General features: G+C 51.6%; 1 protein-coding gene across 4 annotated transcripts in view; it reads right to left on the reverse strand.

Moving 5' to 3' along the window:
* The window catches only part of MYOCD (myocardin), a 221,651-nt gene that overhangs the window by 160,757 nt on the left and 40,519 nt on the right, over window positions 1-20,375 (reverse strand). Inside the window, exon 1 of one of the 4 annotated variants that reach the window (XM_052688155.1) lies at window positions 19,239-19,254. The exons of the other annotated variants lie outside the window; for them this stretch is intronic. The gene's annotated coding sequence lies outside the window, so the exon portion shown is untranslated. Of the gene's footprint in view, window positions 1-19,238; window positions 19,255-20,375 lie in introns of those variants that run through there. 4 annotated transcript variants of the gene reach the window in all.

Below are 20,375 nucleotides of genomic sequence, written 5' to 3' on the forward strand. Positions count from 1 at the left end.
GCATCTGGTTGTGCTTGCCACGATAATTCCCCAGCCTGCGACTCTGAGCACGTCTCCTCTTTCCTTGCATCCCTACTGGTTTTGCTCCTCTCCCAGGCTGCTTCCCAGCTCTTCCTCCCATTTGACAGCATGTTTTTGCACTCTCTTCAGCTGCTCACATTGTCTCCATGCTACATTTCCAAGGACATTTTCTGCTCCACCCCACGCAGCCCATCGCCCATGTTACCTCTCAGTACCCTCCTCTCAGTACCCCAGAGCATCTCATCAGCTTCTCTAGATCCACCACAGCAGGTTCCCAGCCAAACATCTAAGGCAAGAAGCCACAGCACATTCATAGCTCACAACATCTCCATCTGTGCTGCTCAAACAGAAACAAACAAACAAACAAACAAAAACACAGCCTATTCTTAATCTCAATTGTTAACTGGCAGGGCTGGAATTCTCTAGGACCAATGTCAACACTCTCTCCATCACAAAAAGGGCTGGGAAGGGTGGCAGGACTAGTGGCAGGACTGCAGCTGGGTGCAGTCTGGGCAATGGCTATTGAGCCCCGAGCTGCTGCCCAAGGCCGTGCCCCAACCCTGGTTCCACTGGGATGCAGCCAGCATGGCTCAGACCCAGCACCAGGAACGTACAGGAGCAGCAAAATGAAGCAAAGACCTCCAGATGCTGTGATTCCATACCCCTGCCTATAGGGAAGCACCTATCTCACTCTGATGGGATGAGATATGACCTGTAGCAGCAAGAACAGTCAGCATTAGGTGGCATATGGTCCCTTAAGTCCTTATGGAGGATGACTGAAGCCCCCTCCAAACCACCTACCATTCAGGAGCCTGCAGACGGAAATTTCCTGCCTCAGCTCCTTTGCTGCACCAGTTTCCAGAGAAACAACAGCAGCAGCTCAGCACAGCCTGAACTTTCAGGAAACAGCCTTGTCCACAAGCTTAGTAGCAAACCCTGGCTGCCTTGCTCCCATCCTGGTCCAAATTCTCACAGCGTGGGTGGGTGGGAAGCTCCCTGAATTGCTTCTCCACTTGCTGAAATTCGCTGCAGAAATGGGCTGAAATTCAGAGCTGATCACATTTTCCCCTGCGCCTGTCAAAGCCCAACCGGGAAGCCCAGTAACCGGCATATAAAGCTACTACTGATAGCAGCACACTTGTTCCAGACAAAAGATCAGGAGACGTATGTCATAAAAAGGCAGAGATGTCTTCCAGATGTTTTTGTGCGTTGGGTCTGCACAGATGTTTTCGATGTCTGCCCATAAATGTAAGAAATGTAAAACATTTGTGTCCCACAGATGTAGAGATTAAATTATGCAAGAGATGTGATAAATCTCTGGGTAATGCGAGAAGACCATGAACTATTCACATTCATTGTTTTTAGTAGAATCGGCCCCATTTTCCAGAATGCGGCTGCGAAGGAGACTTTTATTGTTATTAAATGTGACTAAACATGACGTAGATGTTGAAAAGCAGCACGCACCGAGCTGTGTGAAACCATATATTGCAAACAGCCTGGCAGGGCCCTTGGCTGAGGTGGGACACGGCAGTGGGGTCAGCAGCCCCAGGCCAAGCCCGGCTCCCCTGAGTGGGCACAAGGAGCATCTCCTGCCTCCACAACGGGGAGTACTGAGGGCCCAGAACCAGCACTGAAGGCAGGCAGGAGCAAGAAGTCTGGCAGCACACCCGGGCAGGATAGACACCTCCCTCCAGCTCAAGCAGGTCTTTGGACTGGAGTGCTCATCCACCTCCATAACAGCTGCAGACCTTTGGTTCCACTGGCACAGAGCTGAGCAGAGCTGTTCCCCAAGCCCAGCACTGCGGAGCCTCCGACTCCTGTCGCTAGGAAGACCTCAGTGCTTCCCCATGCCAGCGTGCTAAATCCTTGCTTGCATCAAGGAGACATGGCATTTTCTTGGGAATCCTCCCTGCTAAGAATATCCTCTATTTACATACTCGCCAACGTGGGGGCGGATGGGAAGCAGGGCAGCGAACTGAATGTACTTGGAAGATGTCTGTGTTGGTTACTGTAGAGCTCTGCAGCTGACTGGGTCTGTTTGCAACAACCGCGTGTGATGATGGCATTCACGACAGCCCCCTGGGCCGGTTCTGCCCCAGCACCCATCACCCATTGGTATTTGCTGCTCGGGAAGCCCTGCTGAGGGGTGCGCACAGCTGTGTGTGTGTGAGGGCTCCCCAGTTCCCCCGTAACATCCAAACCCCACGCCTGAGCAGTGGAAGCACTGGTGGCCCTGGCAGGAGCAGACCTTGGCATGGCACAGCTCCCCGGGGGGCAGCATCACCTCAGTGCCCCCTGTGCTCATTCTGATGACAATTAGGGGGCATGTCCGAGTGAGATTCGTCTCATCTTCAGGCCCTGACAGGTCAGACCGATCTGTCTGGGGATGAATCTTTCTTTCTCAACCGCAGAGTAACTGAGACCTGCACCCAACTGCCCAGTGAATTACTGGTTCTGTGTTTTGGCCTCATCCATCTGTTGCTAAGGAGAGAGGATGGCTCCTGTACACCTAATGGAGAACAGGCTGGTAATTAAAGCCCTGAGCAGATCCTGTTTGCCCAGAACAAAAGGTCAGGCAAAACCTTGGCAAGATGAGGTTTTCCAGCTCCTCTGCGCAGGGCTGGGGCATGGGCATGTCTACACCTCGTCAAATGAATCATGCACTGGAGAGGCTCGTTTCTCTCTGATGGGGATGGCTATCTTTGGGATGTTTAAAGACCGAAGCTGAAGGAGAAGACAGAAATTAATTTCCCTCAGGCTGAGAGTCAAGAAAGCAAGGACAGCTTTCAATAGGAGAGGAACAAAGAGCCTGAAAGAGAGCATGCAACTGCTGTACAGCCCTATATCCCCAGTACCAGTGTGCTCTCTGCATTGGTGACCAATTACATGTGTTGGAGAGGTACATCAGACACTGAGCATCTCTGCTGTGAGATTCTCTGTGCACTTCCCAACCTCAATCTGCTGACTGAGAGGTTATCTGGACTTCAGTGTTTATCAGTTCCAGTGATTTTCCTTCCTGAATGTAATTGCTTTTTGAAGTCAGTTATGCCTTTGGCCTTACACTATCCCCTGGTAATGAGTTTCACGATGAATTATGAGTTGTGTGAAAAAGTACTTCCTTTTGTTTGTTTTAAATCTGCTACCTGACAATTTCATGGAGGGCCTCCTCGTTCCTGAGCAGAAAGAAGCAGTGACAGATTGTCCCCTAAGCACCTTCTCCAGACTGCTGTGCACCTCCCCTATCACTCTCCTTCCACCCAAGAGAAAGAGCCCTTGTCCCCTTCGTGATTCCTACGGGCAGCACTGCATTCCTGTGCTCATGCTGACTGCCTTGTTCTGGTTTTCTGAACCAAGAAATAGGGGGAGAAAGAGAAGACAGAAATAGATAAACTGGACAGCCTGGAGTTACAGCGGACTCACCACAGCAGAGCTACATCTCCTGTTTAGTTCCCATTTCCAACCTTAATCATTCCCAACATCAGATTCCCTTTCTTGCCCCCCACTGAGCTGATGTTTTCCGTGACCTAGCCCAAGAACCCCAGATTTCTTTCCCTGGTGGTAATTGCTAGCTCAGAGCCCAGTGCTCAATTAGCAGGGAGTCAAACCACTGCATATTTTTCATTCTGTTCCAGTTTGGGCTCGGATGTGACAGAAGATTTTCCAGTTCGAGTCCAGGCTAATAGCAGTTCATTAACTGTTTGCATGTCACACCGGGGTCACGCGAGGCGCCCACAGCACCTGGCCTCAACCCAGGGTGGGCACAGCCCCTTCCACTCCCTCTGCCCTCCTTGGCACCTCTCCGGCACAGCACAGATTTTCTCAGGTCCCCTCCCAGCTCTGCAGGGCCAAGGCTGGTGCCAGCACGGCGACAGCCAGATGGGAGAGAGGAGCCGAGGGTGCCATGGGCACACAGCCAGGAACACCTCCTTTTCCTAACGAGTCCTGTTGCTTCCATGCTCAGCCCCACTCAGCCTTGTCATTTCAGTGTGGATCTCTGTGCTGACCTCCCTCCACATAGGAAACCAGTTATTCCCATCTTTTTTTCCCATCTTTGAACTCGATAGACATTTAAAAGAGGGCTGCCTGCCTCTGGGAGGATACCAGTAGGCTGACAAAGCGTGACAGCCCTTCCCCACAGCCACGTGGACTGCTCACGCCACCTTTACACACATGCCCACTGATTCATACTGTATAATAACCCTCAGCATCAGCTGCCTTCAGTCTTTTCCTACGCAGACCAGAGCCATGACCTTCACACTTGCTGATTAGCTTCCTAATATTTATGCTCTGAGAAATGTTTTATTAGTGGCTTTTAGCAAGTTTTTCCTAAAAACATTTTTGGCCTGTCCTTATTATGGATGTCACATCCAGCGGACATACTTTACACTTCATTCTATCTTCCTTCTTTGGAAATTACTTCAATTTTGATGAATATCTCTTTTCTTCTTGCAGCCTCTTTCCCTACCAAGGCGTGACAGGTCTGTTTTTTTCCTTCTGGATATTTGAGCACATTCTAGATTGGTTGTATATATTTATTCTGAGCCTCTAATACTTTGTCTTTAAACAGCTTTTATGCCTCCTGTAAATATTTTACCCATTTAGCGTTTCTTTTGAATTCCTTTTTAACAACTTTTGTATTTTTATCTCGTTCCCATTCTTAAAATTACACTTTGAGGTGGACTCCATTGTTTCTTTTACTTTTCTTCCCTCTCACAGTCCTAGAAGGAGTCGGCTCTTTGCAGGACACCCGCTTTGATCTGAGCCCAACGAGGTCACAGATCCTGCAGCTCCATCATCGCAGAGCTGGAGCCGGGCGTCCCTGCCGAGCTCCTCTGACCCCAAGCACCGTGTGGGAGGGCTGAGGAAATTCCCCATCTCAGAAACGCCCCGGCTTGGACTGCCCTACGTCCCGCTGGAGCCGAGCCCCGGTGGCTTCCCCCCGTCAGGGATGATGGCCACACAGCCCAAGGAGAGCACAGCCGCAGGCCTGGTGTCCCCAGGGAGCGCCGGCAGCCCGAGAGGCAGCAGCGCAGCTCATTCCCAGAGCCGGAAAAGGCCGACCTTAGAATAGATACCACGGGGGATCCCAGAGAGACGAAAGAAGCGTGTCCACCCCCTCATTCATCTTGTTCTGCTCTGAGATGCCGGGCTGCCAAATCATAGAGCTGGCTCCATGGGAGTGCAGAGCGTGGGGACCCTTACCTGGCGAGGGACAGAACTGTGCAGCTTCCTGCTGCTACCTGCCCCTCACACTGACCGCAGCTCAGCCCAGCCGTGGCCAGAGGTCCTGCTGCCCACCTGTGCACACACCTGGTGGGGACAGGGCCGGGGCATGGCCAGAGACAGTGCTAGGATGCTCCTGTTTGCAAGCACCCCTTGACTGTGCTCATCCCTGAACTGCCTGGGACAGCCCTGCCCATGCCAGAGCTGTGCTGAGAGATGCACATGGAGACAAGACGAGTGCCTACAGCTCAACACTCAAACCCTGTTGCCTGAACAGTGTATGTACGCTCAGGTGATCACAGCAGGGACAGGGATCCCTGGTGCCTCCAATCCTGTAGACTGAGCTGGAGAGTTGGACTGCTGCTCAGCACACAGGGCACAGGCTGATGGTGTCCTGCTGCTGGGAGAGCAACATCACGCTGTGAGCTCTAACCTAGAGAAAAGCAAACTTCAGGGCTTTCCAGCTCTGAATTATGGACGAAGCTTTTGGAAGAGGTCCTAGATCTAACCCCCTTGGCACACGGACTGGAAAGTCTCAGCTACAAGAGCTCTATCTCCCTTGAGCACCCCATCCGCAGAGGTGCATTTCCAATTCAGGCATCACTATGCACAACTCCCCCCGCTGCTCACTGCGGGTGTCCACCCAGCTGGGGCAGCTCCTGGCCCCATCCCCTGCCCACACAGCCGCAGGGGCACCCACTGCCTCGGGGCTGAGGAAGCCAGCTGGGCATCCTGCTCTTCCGTTGTGGATAAGTTGTGCCTTCCTGAAACGGTTCCCATTTCCCTGCAATTTCATGCTTAGGTGGAATTCTTCCCCCTTTACCTCTGGCTGGGTGGTCTTTGGGTTTGGGTTTTGGTTGTGGTTTTCCTCCTAGGACTCTTAAGGGATGAAACTGGTGCCTTGGTGTTGAAGACTAGGATGCCGTGGAAGTTTCAAAGTGCACGTGGCTGGAAACTGTTTCACCTTTGTCAATAATAATTGTAATCAGCAATATTAAAAAAAGAGAAATAATATCTCTAAATGAAATATTAGCAGGCACATCTCAGCCTGTTCTCTGCCCTGATACATTCTTGTGTTTCGCTCTTGTATGCAGAAGGCAAAGTGCGCTGTTTATGGTTTTACTGTTGCATCCAAGTACTTTATATACTTATTTTTCATAACAAAATTACTTTGTCCATAAATCAGGCTGAACTCAGAGGCAGCTCTGAACCATTACCTCAGCCTCCTGCTGTAGCTCAGCTGTTCATAAACTGTGTGCCCGGCTTCAACATCCAGTGCGGGTTGTTGTAATTAGGAATAAAATATTTGGGAAACACAGTTTGCATCACGGCTCTTTAAGTAAGTATTTGGCTTCCTGGAAATGATGACTCATGGCGTGGATGTGCAGAAATGTACCAATAACATAACCTTTCGATCCTCTAATGCCAGACAGATCAGTACAAAGCTGGGCTTCGTGCTGCCCGGATGAATGGTGCAACAAGCCGTATATATAGCATCGCTTTGGACTCACTCTTCCTTGCGCTGTGTGGGAAAGACAAAAAAAGGGGCAGACTGTGACACTGAGGTCAGCCGGCTCCCAGGGCCATGCTCTATCAGTTCATCGCTGATCAGCTCCTTCCTCTGCCATGCGGATGATTTAATAAGCAGTGGGTGCTGGGGTGAACCCCACGTGCTGGCACATTCTGCAGGGTCTTTGCAGCTCGCGGCAGGTACGATGCATAAAGAGCTTTTCAAAGAAATATTGCAAGTGTGGATCTGGTCCCTGGCAGGGCGAGGTGGCAGCACTGTTACTGCTCAGAAAATGTATACAAAATTGTCATGAAAGAAGCCTCATTTGTCCCCTAACAGCCCGCTAGCAACAGGCGCCCCAGCAGTTGATGTGCAGCAGCCAGAAGAGGCAGATGTGGAGCTCTGCCAGAGGGGGACCTGCCCAAATGTACCCTGAAAGTCTGGACCCTGCTTAGAAGCTGGATGCAAAATGGATGTGGAAGGCCCAGCCCTGCTGGAATAAAGCATGCCGTCACTTCTGTGACAGCTTTTCTTTCTGACCATTTTGCTCTTTGAAAAATGCTTCAGTTTTCCCAGACTGTGACAAGGTAAAAATAGGACTAAGAGCAGCCTTCAAAACAGCACTCTGCACCTCTGTTTTGGGGCAGTACCCAGCAGAGATGTTCTGCAGAACGGACATGGATTGGGGATCACCTTGGCATGAAATCCTGCTGCTGTCACAGGGTCATGGTCTGTGCTGGCAAGTAAAGCACAGTGGGACACAGCACAGGCTGTACACACTTTAAGTACCACAAAGCCATGGGAAAAAGGAGCTCCTGGGATCCCTGGGCTCCTGCACACTTTGTCCCTGGCTCACTCTGCATAGCTCCAGCCCCCAGGCAAAGCCCACTCAAGTATCCATACCAGCTGCGTCACCTTAAAAAACCCCAATCCAACAGAAAGCTGACAAGATAAAGGAGTGGGCACAGATGAGCCCAAAGGAAAGATGCTAAGAGCAGCACCATCACATCTCAGCTTTTAGGACTCTATGGTTCCATCACCAAATGCAGAAAGTCTTCTCACACTCTCTCTGCACATCTTCAGTTCAGAGAGTGACCTCTGCCTCCACACAGGTGGCACCAAGAGCAGAGCTGCTTAGTGCACCTGGCTCAAACTGCATGCCCAAGGGCAAGCCAAAGCCCCAGCAGCATATCGTCCCCTTCCTTTTGCTTGCACCACACAATGGGGGTGCTGCCCCCACCATGCCTTGCTCCTTGTGCTCCATGGCAGGTGTGGGGTGCAGCTGGCCCGCGGCACGTGCTGCAGCTGGCTTACACAGCTGCAGGGATCTGGCAAGCAGCTGTCTGCTTCTGCACTTGCAAGCATGGGCAGCTGAACACAGATGTCCCTTTGCCCATGCAGGTCCTCATCATTTCTCTGCTCAGCACTGGGAACCTGCCCACATCTTGCAGCCCACGGCAAGGACCACAGCACACGCCTAGAGCACAGCCTGGCATCCAGGGTGCAAACCTGGGCTCTGACAGCCCCAGTCTGCCCCAGGCACAGCGACTTCAGGCTCCCCGTGCTCACCATCAGCCCCTGCTCAGGAGGGCAGGATCCGCCGGCCTTCCTCCTGCTCAGCCCAGCCCGTCCCTCCCAGCAGGCAGGCAGCCAGAGCACCATCACCTCCAGGAGGCAGTTTTACTGGCTGACACTATAAATGTACTGTGCTCTCATGGATTTGATGCTGTTTTTATGAACTTGGAGCTCAGTGCGGCTGTTTAGTTTGAGATGAGCGAGGAATGTATTAATAGTTGGGTAAAGCGCACTCCGAGCTTCTAATCTGACCGAGCTGTTTGCTTTAGGGAAAAAACACTTCACTTTTTCCATTCATTACTATTCTTTGTTAGTGGCTGCAGCACCCGCCCCCAGCACACCGGAGCCCACATTAACCCCTTTCCTGCTGCACCCCAGCCACTGCAGTGCCACTCAGGGGTCCTCCCACCCCAAGCTGTGCTGCCAGCCCTGGGCACCAGCCCTGCTTGTGGTGCTGGGGCAGCAGCAGCATGGACTGGGCTGCTTGTTGCTTTGTATGTGGATGGCCTCGCTTGCCAGAGCCACCCATGCCCAGTCCCACCAGGAGCAGAGCATGGAGCAGGTCCCCAGATGGCCACTCGCTGTGTGCCGGGGCCTTGCTCTGCCCCTGCCCGCTCCCTTTGGAACACAGTGACTGATTTACGTTCAGATGAGGACTGCAGCGGCGTCCTGCTAAGTCTCTCATCCAGCATGAACTTTCCATAAGCAAGGCTCTATTTTTAACTCTGCCAGGGCTAAGAGAGGGGTTGTCTCGTGGGGGCGAGGAAGTGGCTGTGCCTAGCTGTGGATGTGACCTCGGGGAGCGTTCAGTGGGGCACAAGGCCTTACTGGGAGGACCAGACCCATCTGAGCACTGCCGTGCCTCCCTGAGCACCTGCACCTCACCATGGCAAAGGGCCCTTCCAGCACGTGGAGATGTCCCCATCCCACTGCCCCTGCTGTGCCTGGGCTGACCCTCGTGCTGTAAGCTCAGCAGCACTTCCTGGTCACACTGTTTATTACGGTGACTTTAAAGAGGAGCGCAGAGGTCCGCAGCGCCGGGCGGCAGGCTGTAAATCCCTGCAGAGAGACAGCGCAGCCCACACAGCTCTGAATGCCACGGCCAGCCCGTCCAGGCCCTGCTCTCGAACAGAAAGCCAGCATCCAGCCAGGAGGGCAGCAAGGGGCAGGCTGGTCCCCTCCCCAGGGCGGCACAAGGCGCTGGGTGCTCCTGGGGCTCAGCAGGGACTTGCGCCCACTCCTTTCTGCTCCTACTCGGGCTGCCCACCAGGCACGTCCCTCTGCAGCAAACATGGATTTTCCACGCTCGCTGGGTTTTCACACAGCCTGTTCCCAAGCACCGTGTCCCAAGCAATTTTAAATTACTCCAGCAATAGAGCACTTGCTCTGTCCCCTGGGGAGCCACTCTGCTCCCATAGATCTTGCTGCATGGAACACAGGATTTTGCTGCTGTCCAGCCTGCACTTCCCTCCAGTTAAACTCACTGTGGGGCTCTGAGCTGCAGTGCCACAGATGGTTACAACTTCTCTTCCCCAGCTTTAAGTGTTCACCTGTTTGCAGCGATCAGGACTGATTCCTCCAGGTCCTACAGATCCAGGCCGAGTTCTGCCCTCCTCAGCTGGGAGCTAAACCATGTGGCTCAGTCAGGACATGCTGGCACTATTTTCCCACCATGACGAATAGTGATGCATTCACAGCCACACAGATTTGCTCCCCCAGTCACACATACACACATCTGCCCACATCCAGCTCCTGACTGCGTGTTTCTCACAGCAAAATATATCTTGTTTTATTGGTGGGACAGAGAGAAAATTAAGAGGTATTGTTGATTGTAGCACAACAGCATCTGGAAGAGCCCGTGGTGCACACACGTGGTGGTGCGCACATTGACTCAAGACTTTCCCTGACTCTCACAGTGAGGATTTGTGAATCAGAGCACTCATAAATCCAAGAGCAAGAAGCCGAGCATGAGAACACCGAATTTCCACCCTTCAGGAAATGTCAACACTGAGAATTTTCTTCTGATTCTCATTAAGTCAATTTGTGAAAGTATTGACATCCACTGGGTCAAAACTTGAAAAACTAATTTCCATATTGTCAGATTACTGCCTCAAAAGTAGCCATATGATATATAGTATCTAAGGTCTAATGATATGCCCTGAGAATCGAAATAAAATCGAAGGTAATAATAAAACAAATTTACCTAACAAAACAGATTTATTTGCATCGAAGCACTTCTAACATTTCAGTTGTGATGATAAAGCATGAAAACGTCACTGATACTTTTCACTATTTTTCTTATAACAACTTCATGGAAATCAGGCCTTTCCTACGCGCCCTCCCAAGTGACATCCAAGGGAAAATGCTCAACCAAAACTTCACACGAGTTCACCCCAAGCACACAGCACTCCTCAATGGCCACATGGCCCCAAAGCACAACCCTACACTGCCAGTCCTCACAGACACCTTCTGGAAAGGCTGACCAGTGAAGGAGAGAAATATCACAGAATCACAGAATCACAGAATTGTAGGGGTTGGAAGGGACCTCCAGAGATCATCGAGTCCAACCCCCTGCCAAAGCAGGTTCCCTACACCAGCTCGCATCGGTCAGCATCCAGGCAGGTCTTGAACATCTCCAGAGCAGGAGACTCCACCACCTCCCTGGGCAGCCTGTTCCAGTGCTCCTCACCTCACTGTAAAGAAGTTCTTGCGCATATTTGTGCAGAACTTCCTATGCTGCAGTTTCCAGCCGTTTCCCCTTGTCCTGTCTCCACTCACCACTGAAAAGAGTCTGGCCTCGCCATTCTGCCCCCCACACCTTAGATATTTATAGACCTGGATCAGGTCCCCTCTCAGTCTCCTTTTCTCAAGGCTGAACAGACCCAGTTCACTCAGCCTTTCCTCATAGCAGAGATGCTCCAGGCCCCTCACCATCTTTGTGGCCCTCCGCTGGACTCTTTCCAAGAGATCCCTGTCTTTTTTGTACTGGGGAGCCCAGAACTGGACACAGTGCTCCAGATGAGGTCTTACCAGGGCAGAGTAGAGGGGGAGTGTGATATCGACCATCTCAGCCCCAGTTCCCTATATATATTCTCTCACTGAGTTTCTCCTGACACATGACCTCTAATCTGGGGAAAATCTGGCTTCACACCTTCAAAGCACTGCTCGAGATCATTTCTTTAAATGAAACGCCGTGAAGTCTCCACCTCACAGATGCCACGGACGAAATTCTGGTCAGATTCAGCAAGACCCCAGCCCACCTGTGGTCACTGAGGCACAAAGGTGACAGCTCCTTCTGCTCATGGTCCCCCAGTCTGGGGCAGTGGGCATGTTTGGATTGGGATGGGGACAGTGCCCCTGGATCAGGGCACATGGCACATGGGTTCACAGCTCTGTGCCTCTGTGGTGAGTAACACCCTGGTACCACCACCACAGTGAGCTGCTTTCCACGCTCCCAAAACAGCACGCATGGCCCTCTGGCACCCTGCACAGACTCATGATTGTTCCCAGGTTCTCCAGCACCACAGGACTCCAGAAGATTCCCTGCCCCATAGGATCATTTGGGGAAGGAGGAGAGACCTCCTGCTCACAATCCTATCATGTGTCTTGAGGTGAAACTAGTGGAAACCACAAAGAGGGAGAAGTTCAGTGCCCACAGCTGCAGCTCACATCAAGGTGCCTCATCTGCAGGCTTTATCTCACTCCATTTGAGCCCCAACGCCAACCCCAATATTTCCCAACTCTTCTCAGTTTCCATCTGAGCAATGCTACTGAAAATAACAGGAGGTATTGCAATCAGTTGGTGCCTATGCTACAGGAGGGATGGGTGAGCACCTGGCAGAGCACACAGCGCAGTGTGTCAGGGGAATATCCAGGTTCTCCCCCAAGCTAGCAATTGGCAAGAGCACGATGTGGGGGTCCTCATTATGCAAACGAGAAAAAATAGCCCTTGATCTGAGTGAAATGAAGTTTGTTTGGTTTCATTTGGTGTAACAGAGACCTACGTGCATGCGGTGACTGATGGATGGTCTCTGTATCAGACATGCACGGGGCTCCCCAGGAGCCCTCTCAGGTAGCCTGTCAGATGGGTGACCATCATCTGCTGGGGGATCTCTGCTGCCTGCACTACCAGCACAGTGGAAGCTGTCTCTCCTGGGGCTAAGGAAAGGCTCTGGTGACTGTGTCTGGTGCTGCCGGGAGCTGAGCACCTCCTGCAGCAACACCGCCAGTGCAGCCTTCCTCCTTTCCCATCTGCTCTCCCCAGCTGCCTGCATTTGGTGTAAGCAGGATCGAACTCCCCACCTCTCTTGGTTGATGAGCACTGAGTTGCAGGACTCACGATTACCCTGTGCTGGGTCACCCTGCTTCCAGAGCAGAGCCAGGGCAGGCACAGGGCTGTCCCCACTCACGACTAAGCCGTGGCAGCTCCTGAGAAAGAAGCCCTATGGCAAGAGCCGGGCTGGGACAGGAGGAACACGGCCACAGCCCGACAGAATGCCAGGATGGGGGGACTGAGTACGGACCGCGGTGCTTAGCACGGGATGCACTTCCTAGGCTGACTCTAGGGGTCATCCGCCTTCAGCTTTTACGTGCAGAGCTTGCCAACTTCCTTATTCCAGCCCTCCAAAGGCAGCTGTCCCCAACGGCCACCAAGAGACCCAGACAGCCCGCACGTAAACAAACACGGCGTTGTGCTGAAGGATCCGCGCCCGAGTGCAGCTCTCCCAGGGAGGGAGCACTTGGTATCACAGCGCTGGGATGCGGGCTGGCAGGCGTGGCTGGGGGGCACCCACCAGGACTCCTAGCAGTCACCAGGCCCGCAGGGCACCGGGCTGCCCATGGGGATGGTGGCCCAGCCTGCCTGCATGGAAGGAGGTGGGCAGTGCTGCTGTGCCTTCCCCACACCAGCTGCAAATGGGCTTCAGTGCTTACAACAGCTTCAGGGCAGGGACACCTCCTCGATCCACAAGTGCTAAATGAATAATGAATATCAACAATGAATTAATTGGCAGCTCCTCGCTGTGTGACAGCCAATTACAAACACCTCCAGGCAGTGGATGCTGTTGTTCGTTAGACAAAGCTTTAGCCTAGTGGTGCAGCCCATGAGCTAAAAAGACCTAGAAAGGAACGATGGAGATCCTCCTAGTAATGTGCGCTTCTGGTACAGCTGGTGTGGAGCTCACACAAGGCACCTCATGGACTGAACCTGTGGCTGCTTCCAGGGAGGCCTGCCCAGCAGCAATGAGTACAGGGGTGACACAGCACCCTGCCCCTGCCTGCACAACTGCACAGCCAGAGGCAGAGCAAAGAGCTCCTGGCTGCCTAAACAACGTGCGTCAGCAGCATTATGTCAGGCTCTTTAGCTACATGGAAATGGTCCCATGGGATGTTTAGATTATGCTGTACTAGAATTTTGTGGCTGAAAAGCTTCTCAACCAGTCTCGTTAGGAGAGTCATCCTTGGTGTGTGGCACAACAGGCACCCAATGTGAAAGTGAATCTGGGATGCAGGAATGGTGCCGAGCCCCTGGCATGCTGGGCAGGAATAGAAAGGCTGGAATGGGGATGGCAGTGGCCACAGTACCCAGAGGTACTGTGCAATGCAATGAAGATTCAGACGTAGGAACAATTTTGTTTCCATCTCATCACAGTGTGTTGGTTCAGGCACTGTCTGGCAGCAAAGAGCGGGAGGAGCAGAGGTAACCCAGGCAGCTGGAAAATCCTGAGAGATGAGGCAGCCCCTCCAATGAAGCCAGATACAGGGCAACCCTGAACCAGCCCGCTGTGCATCTGCACCAGCCTTGTAGCAAGAGGTGACTTTGCTGCCTGCTGCCAGCACACACTGGAGTTCCCTGGAAACCCCAGAAAGGGGGTAGGGAAAAGTGTTGGGGTGCCCACATGATCTTTTGCAGGAGTTGAGAGGAGTGAGGTCAGCAGGTTGGCTCTTCAAGGACACGGTGAGCGTCACTGTCCGATTGTCCCAGGAGAGCACATGGAGACAAGTGGAGAGTCGAGGAGGTAATTTGAAGGATAGCACCAGGGCCAATTGAAGTAACGTGGTCTGATTTTTATTTTTTTTTTTTACTTCTTGTTTTTATGAGGTATACTGGAATAATAAAGTCAGTAGGACATAGAAACAAAAAGTCAAAACAAAAAATCAGAGTGTTTCACCAGCCAATGTAAAAGCCAAACATCTTGACATCAGCAGAATGTCTCTTTCAGTGGTTTTTCTAAACAAATTTAGTTCCTATGGAAAGTTTCCATTGAGATGAATTGGCAGAAAAGTGTGCCCAGCTCTGCTGGCAGGGTATGGGCTGTCTCTGTGGCCATGCACATCCCTATGCATGGAAGGATGGTACAGAGCCCACCTTCCAGCACATGCTGACTCTGCGTGCCTTCTCCAAATTCATCACCTAGAGATCCCCGTGTGCCCACTGCGGAGTGGAACTTGAGCCCCACACCCAGCTCTCTGCCTGCTGCATGGGTGAAAAGCCACTGAGCCATAAACTACTTCAACTGCATCACTTTGAACCTGAGGCAGTTCATCTCCCAGGGCCCTGCCCTGGTGGGGGATCCCTGCCGTAGTTTAGGGCATGGAAATGAGTGTGTGGGCTGTGTAGCTCATCCACTGCCAGCTGAGTGCTGCCAGCTCACTGCTATGCAACTCCATCCAGCACAGCTGTGGGGTCAGCCGGTGAGGAGCACTGCTGGGTTTAGATGTTCCCTTTGGGTGACAAAGTCTGTTCTGCCCATCCTACAACGGCCTGGCATCTCTGGGAAAGAGAACAGTCCTCACAAAGCACCACAGCTTCCATTTCCAACCCACCACAAAGCCAGTGTCAAAGCTTGGCAGAAGACAGAGCTGCACGTGGCACCTTTGTGTCCGTCCGCTGGTTCCTGCTGTCTCTATGCTGTCCCAGCAGGTGAGAAAGGCCGGCTGTGGGGCCGTGTCTCCCCTGGAAGGATCACGGCAGGGCTGGGGCTGCTTGCTGCAGACATCGCTCGGTCCCTGCATGCCACTGCGCTGCTCCATCCTCACACACAGAGCGCGGTGGGAGCCAGGCCTGGAGAGCCTCCTCATTCCAACAAAACCTCTAAAAGCATCAGAAAATGTTCTCATCCCACACCAGGAGAGACCCAAAACCTCGAGTGATTTCCACGAAAAACCAAAGACCCTCCCTGATGGCCTGCCGTGGTGGCAGACACGCTGGGCGTGGGAAGGAGGGCCAAGGCCAGCTCAGCACGGCAGCGGGGCTGGCTGGGAGCCCCCGGCCCCAGTGGAGCGCTCCCATGGCCGGGACAGGGCTCTGAACAGCCTGTTCTGCCACAACTTTCCACAGCATAAATAAAGGAATAATCACTTGAACTTGAGCCCAAGTCAGTACCTTAACGAGCAGACTGCAATCCAACTTTCCCTTCGACTTAATGAATATTAATTAACTGCACACAATTGAGCAGCTCCAACAAGGCAGGAAAGGCATGCGCCTGTCCTGGAGCACAGCGAGCACCGCGATCTCATGGGACACGGGGATCCAAGATCCATTCCCCTCTGTGCAGCCTTCCCCTCCCAGCTGCATCCTGACCGGTAGGTGATCGTGGCTGCAGGGTGGTCTCCCTCTCCTAACCCTTCCCCACCGGTGCTGACCTCTCCAGATTAGACTTTAACTCAGACTGATGCACTCCTATGCAACATTTTCCTTTTGATTAATGACTTTTCTCTTTTTTCCTCCATTAAAACTCTACAGTGATGGAAAATTCCTAGCGGATGCAGAAGCTGCTGCTCACAAGGAGGTTCGGTGCAACAGCTGATGGCTGTTGCTCTGCTGAGTCCCTAGCATTGGCACAGTGGCCTCACATCACTTTGGCACACAAGGAGAAGGAGTTCTTCACCTCCCACATCAACCATGCTGGTTCCTCCACCAGGAGACATTTCTCTGCCATCAGGGAAGGCAGATGTGTGCACAATGGGGATACAGCAGAGCAAGCAACTCTCCATTGGCAGAGCCAGTGCTGTTGCCCCAGAACTCTGCCACAGCCTCCAGCACTGCTGGGACAGAAGGATGTGTTGAGGCAGGACCCCATCTGAGGATATGATGGGGGTGTGGGGAGTGGGGATGGGCTGCTTCTCTCACGCTGGGGAGAGCACAGCCTCCCAGGAGCATCCATGCCAAGAAGTTCATGATGTTCTCCAGATGCTCTCCTTTCTGCTCACAAAGGCAGAGATTGACACAATAAACAAACTATTTGTAAAATTCCTCAGTGAGGGCAAAAAACCCCACATTAAATGGAAACATCGATACCCCCTGAAAGACTGCAGGAGGGGGGAGCATTCCCGGGACCTGATGTTACACCAGTGGGTATAGAAATGAAAACATGCGTAGGACTAGATTTTCTAGCAGGGCAATTCACCAGAGATCATGGAGTTGCTGGTCCTCAGTCCCCAGACAATGTATTGCCTTGTCCAGCAGAGGAAAAAGCATCGTGTCTGCATGCGGCGTGGTGAGCTGGGAAGCAACTGGGCAAGAGGACACAGACCCTCACCCAGTGCTTTGCATCACTCCTCCCACCACGAGCACTGGGCCCCTCTCCCCTGCTGGGCTCTGCCATTCCATCTCTGGGAAGGACAGTGCCATGGGCTTAGCACCTCACAGGAAAGTTCTGAGTGCCCACGTTGGTGCCAGGTGATTTTATTTCCAATCCTATCTCCTGGAGCTTCATGAGAGTGGGAGAGGATCCCCTTTTCTCTAACAATAAGTTGCTTCCTTTCCTAGTTTCAAAGAATGGCTCAGAACCACCCCTGGCCTCCACTCAACAAATCAAAGGAAAGCCCTAAAATTGATTATTTTAATCAACTACTCATTTCAAAGTCAAAGCTTATTTCAGTTTAAAACCGGCATATCCAAGCTTGCGTGGAAGAAGTTTTGGGAAAACAACTATTGCTTCTTCCTGAGCTCTCCCCCATGCCTCCCAGTCACCTTCCAGTCTCCACAGGGGTCTTCTGCCATCAGAACAAGACTGTTCTGCCTCTTATCTCCTATATATAAAGGCCCTAAAATTGGAATAATCACGGAAAATGGTCCAAGGGAGAATCTGGCAAAGTCTTGCTGGACCAACAGCTTTCTCTCCACCACAGTTCACCACCTTTTTTTATTTATATTCTGGTTGCAGCCCCACATGACCTTTGCTCTGGTTTGTCCAATGGGGCCAAGCCCTGCAGCCCCATCTGGGTGACACCCCGCTTTCCTCTCTCTTGAGAGGTGACATTCCCTGTGTGCTTCAACTGCACTTTTGAGCCTTGTATTCAGCACAGAGTTCTCCAGCATGCTCCTTGTTTTTATAGCAAGGCCACTATTTCTAATTAAAAAATATAAAAAGATCTCAATGTGTCTTTGAAGGATCCCATCAACTACTTCTCTCAAACCAACTTTCCTCCTTTCAACATTACGACCGTCTCCCGGCTCCTAGCCAAGCCCACAACCCAGCGTCTACGTTCCCGTCATCGACTGAGTGTCAGGAGAAGCAGCAGTTTCCAGCACTTCTACCACAGACCGATACGTCTCCAAACCCTCACACCATGCCAATCAATGAGGTTTAGTACTGCTTGGGAGCATCTCTTATGCTTTCAATGAACAACAAGCCAGAAAACCACCATTCGTTCCCACGCAAGCCGTGGTAATGATGCACACCACCAGGACACCCATCTCCACCTGCCTAGTGTTGGAGGAAGGTGCAGGAGCGCCTCGGAAGGACCCTTTCTTTGTGCTGACACAGCATCACACTGCAGAACTGAGCCATTGCTAACAATAATCTCCAGCTAACGGCCGCTTGGAGCCAGGTCTGAAAGCAGTTTCATTGCGAGTGTGGCCCATATAGAAACATCTCCAAGAATGATTCAGGAAAGGAATCTGCGCAGTCCTGCCCTGCTCCAGCAGAGACCCAGTTTTCACACGACTTAGGTGGGCCGTAATAACTCGCGTCCAGCAGCTGCTCCACTTCTTGTATCAGATAAAGCACCACGGACTCGTGTCCAGGACTCGCTAATGAGCAAAATGTGGAGCGTGTGCATGCAGGGAAGAGGAGAAAGGCTTCGGGTTTGCTACAAATTCTAACCGGCTTTGCGGAGGCAGGAAAGTCTTTCCCGAAGTTATTTCTGTCTTTCCATTCATTGCAAGGGGGGAAATGGCATTGTAATTTCTAACCAAGATTTCACTATAGTATTGCTTCTTCCTGATTTACCATCCTCAAATCCCAGTGGAAGAGCTTTAGTGGTCTGGGCCAGCTTTTACTTTGGCAGTTCAGGAGGAAAATCACAAATGTCTGTGAAAGTCACCAAAATATTCCCTAAGTTTTCATCACTCCAATGAAGAAAAAGAATAAAAAGCAGAACAGAGAAGGGGGGAGGGCTGGAAGGGGTGCAGAGAGCAAACAAACATCGTTTAGAAAAGCATGCTGTTATTCCTGGAAGTTGGTTTGTGGAAACACAATTTACAACGCCTATGAAAAGTTTGGCTATTCATACCATTCCCTTTTGGAGCTGGTAACCACAATGGCAAGCTCTCCCTGTGCATTCAGTCACATAGCGTGATCTCCAAACCCAAACAGCTTCGCCCGTCCCAAAGTGCTGGATTTGCATCTTGTTGCTTGGGTGTACGAGTTGTTTTACACAAGGGATAAAACTTGGAATTATAAATAAGGCCAGCATAGAAAACTGCATTTAACTTTTCCTTCCCCCTCCTCTTTTCGCAAAGGCAAAATATTTTATTGTTTGTTTCCAATGTTCTTTGTACAAACCGTAAAGGAATTATTGATGGTGTCACAGGGAGATTTGGAGGGAGAAGAATCAGAGAGTAACCAACTAGAAAAAAGAAGTCTGATCTCAAAGAAGGTAGCTCTCTACTTATATCCCTTACCTCGAAAAGTGATACTGGGGAGATAAGAGAAATTCCTGCTGATATTTGTGATGAAACAACCCAACCATGCTCTACACAGGGCCACCTTTCCTGTGTCCCAGGGAAGGCAGAAGGGACTGGGGGATATCCAAACCTCTGTGTGTCCTCTGGCTTACTGGAAACATCAGCACTAACACCGGGACTCCTGGCTCCAACCCACTTCCAGCCAAGTGACAGATGGTGCTGTCAAGGTCCAGTCCCTCCTCCAAAGGAACACGCAGCCAGCGCTGAGAAGCACACAGGCCTCTAATTCTCAGAACATGGAGATGCTTTCCCTTCTTATGGCCACGCTCTGGTCTTGTCGCTTCAGTGCTGATAGCTTGCAGGGAGATAGCAGAGCTTTTCCAACTGTACTGCATCCACCTCTGCCTCTGCCATCTCTGGAATGTCACAGTTGATCAGTCCAGCACTTCGAGGGGTGCTCCGGGAACCAAACTGTGTTGATTCAGGTGCAAATCAGATAGCAGAGAAGCTCAATTTCTTCTGACATAACCGAGAGGAAAATTCTCTTCAGTACCTTCTCTGGACATGTATAGAATTTGTCTTTGGGTACGTTTCTAATGTACCCAAAAAAACTCTAAAAGAAATAAAAACGGTTTGGAGCCACCAATCACACACTTCTGCTGTGTTTTTCCATCTTCTGCCTCCATTTACCAGTCACCGGGGGAGGGAAAATCTACCCACATAACCTTTGGTGGATGGACAACACGGGGAGCTAAGCGCAGGGAGCCGGAGCTGCTGCTCAGCCCGGAGCTGTGCCTGAGCGCCGGAGACCTCGCCTGCTGCACGCCTGCTAAATAAAGAGCCCCTAAAACAAATTCCAGAGCATGCATGCTCCTCAAGTCGGACATATACTATTTAGGGCCTCCGCAGAGCAAATAAAATGCCTATTGCAAAATAACTATTTAGAGAAAATGCTGCAGAAAGATCTAGATAGAACTATGTGTTTTAACATGGTCTGTTTACAGAGCATCACTGCTTCTCTGTCTGAAACCGTGCTGTAACACAGCAAAAATGCATTTGCATTCCTTCAGTGCAAAAATACTCGTGTACAGACATCACAAGAGTATCACAGCCATTCTCCTTTCTCCTTGGCTA

This window comes from Tympanuchus pallidicinctus, unplaced genomic scaffold (assembly GCF_026119805.1).
Source record: "Tympanuchus pallidicinctus isolate F22 unplaced genomic scaffold, pur_lepc_1.0 scaffold23, whole genome shotgun sequence".
NCBI classification, from domain to species: domain Eukaryota; kingdom Metazoa; phylum Chordata; class Aves; order Galliformes; family Phasianidae; genus Tympanuchus; species Tympanuchus pallidicinctus.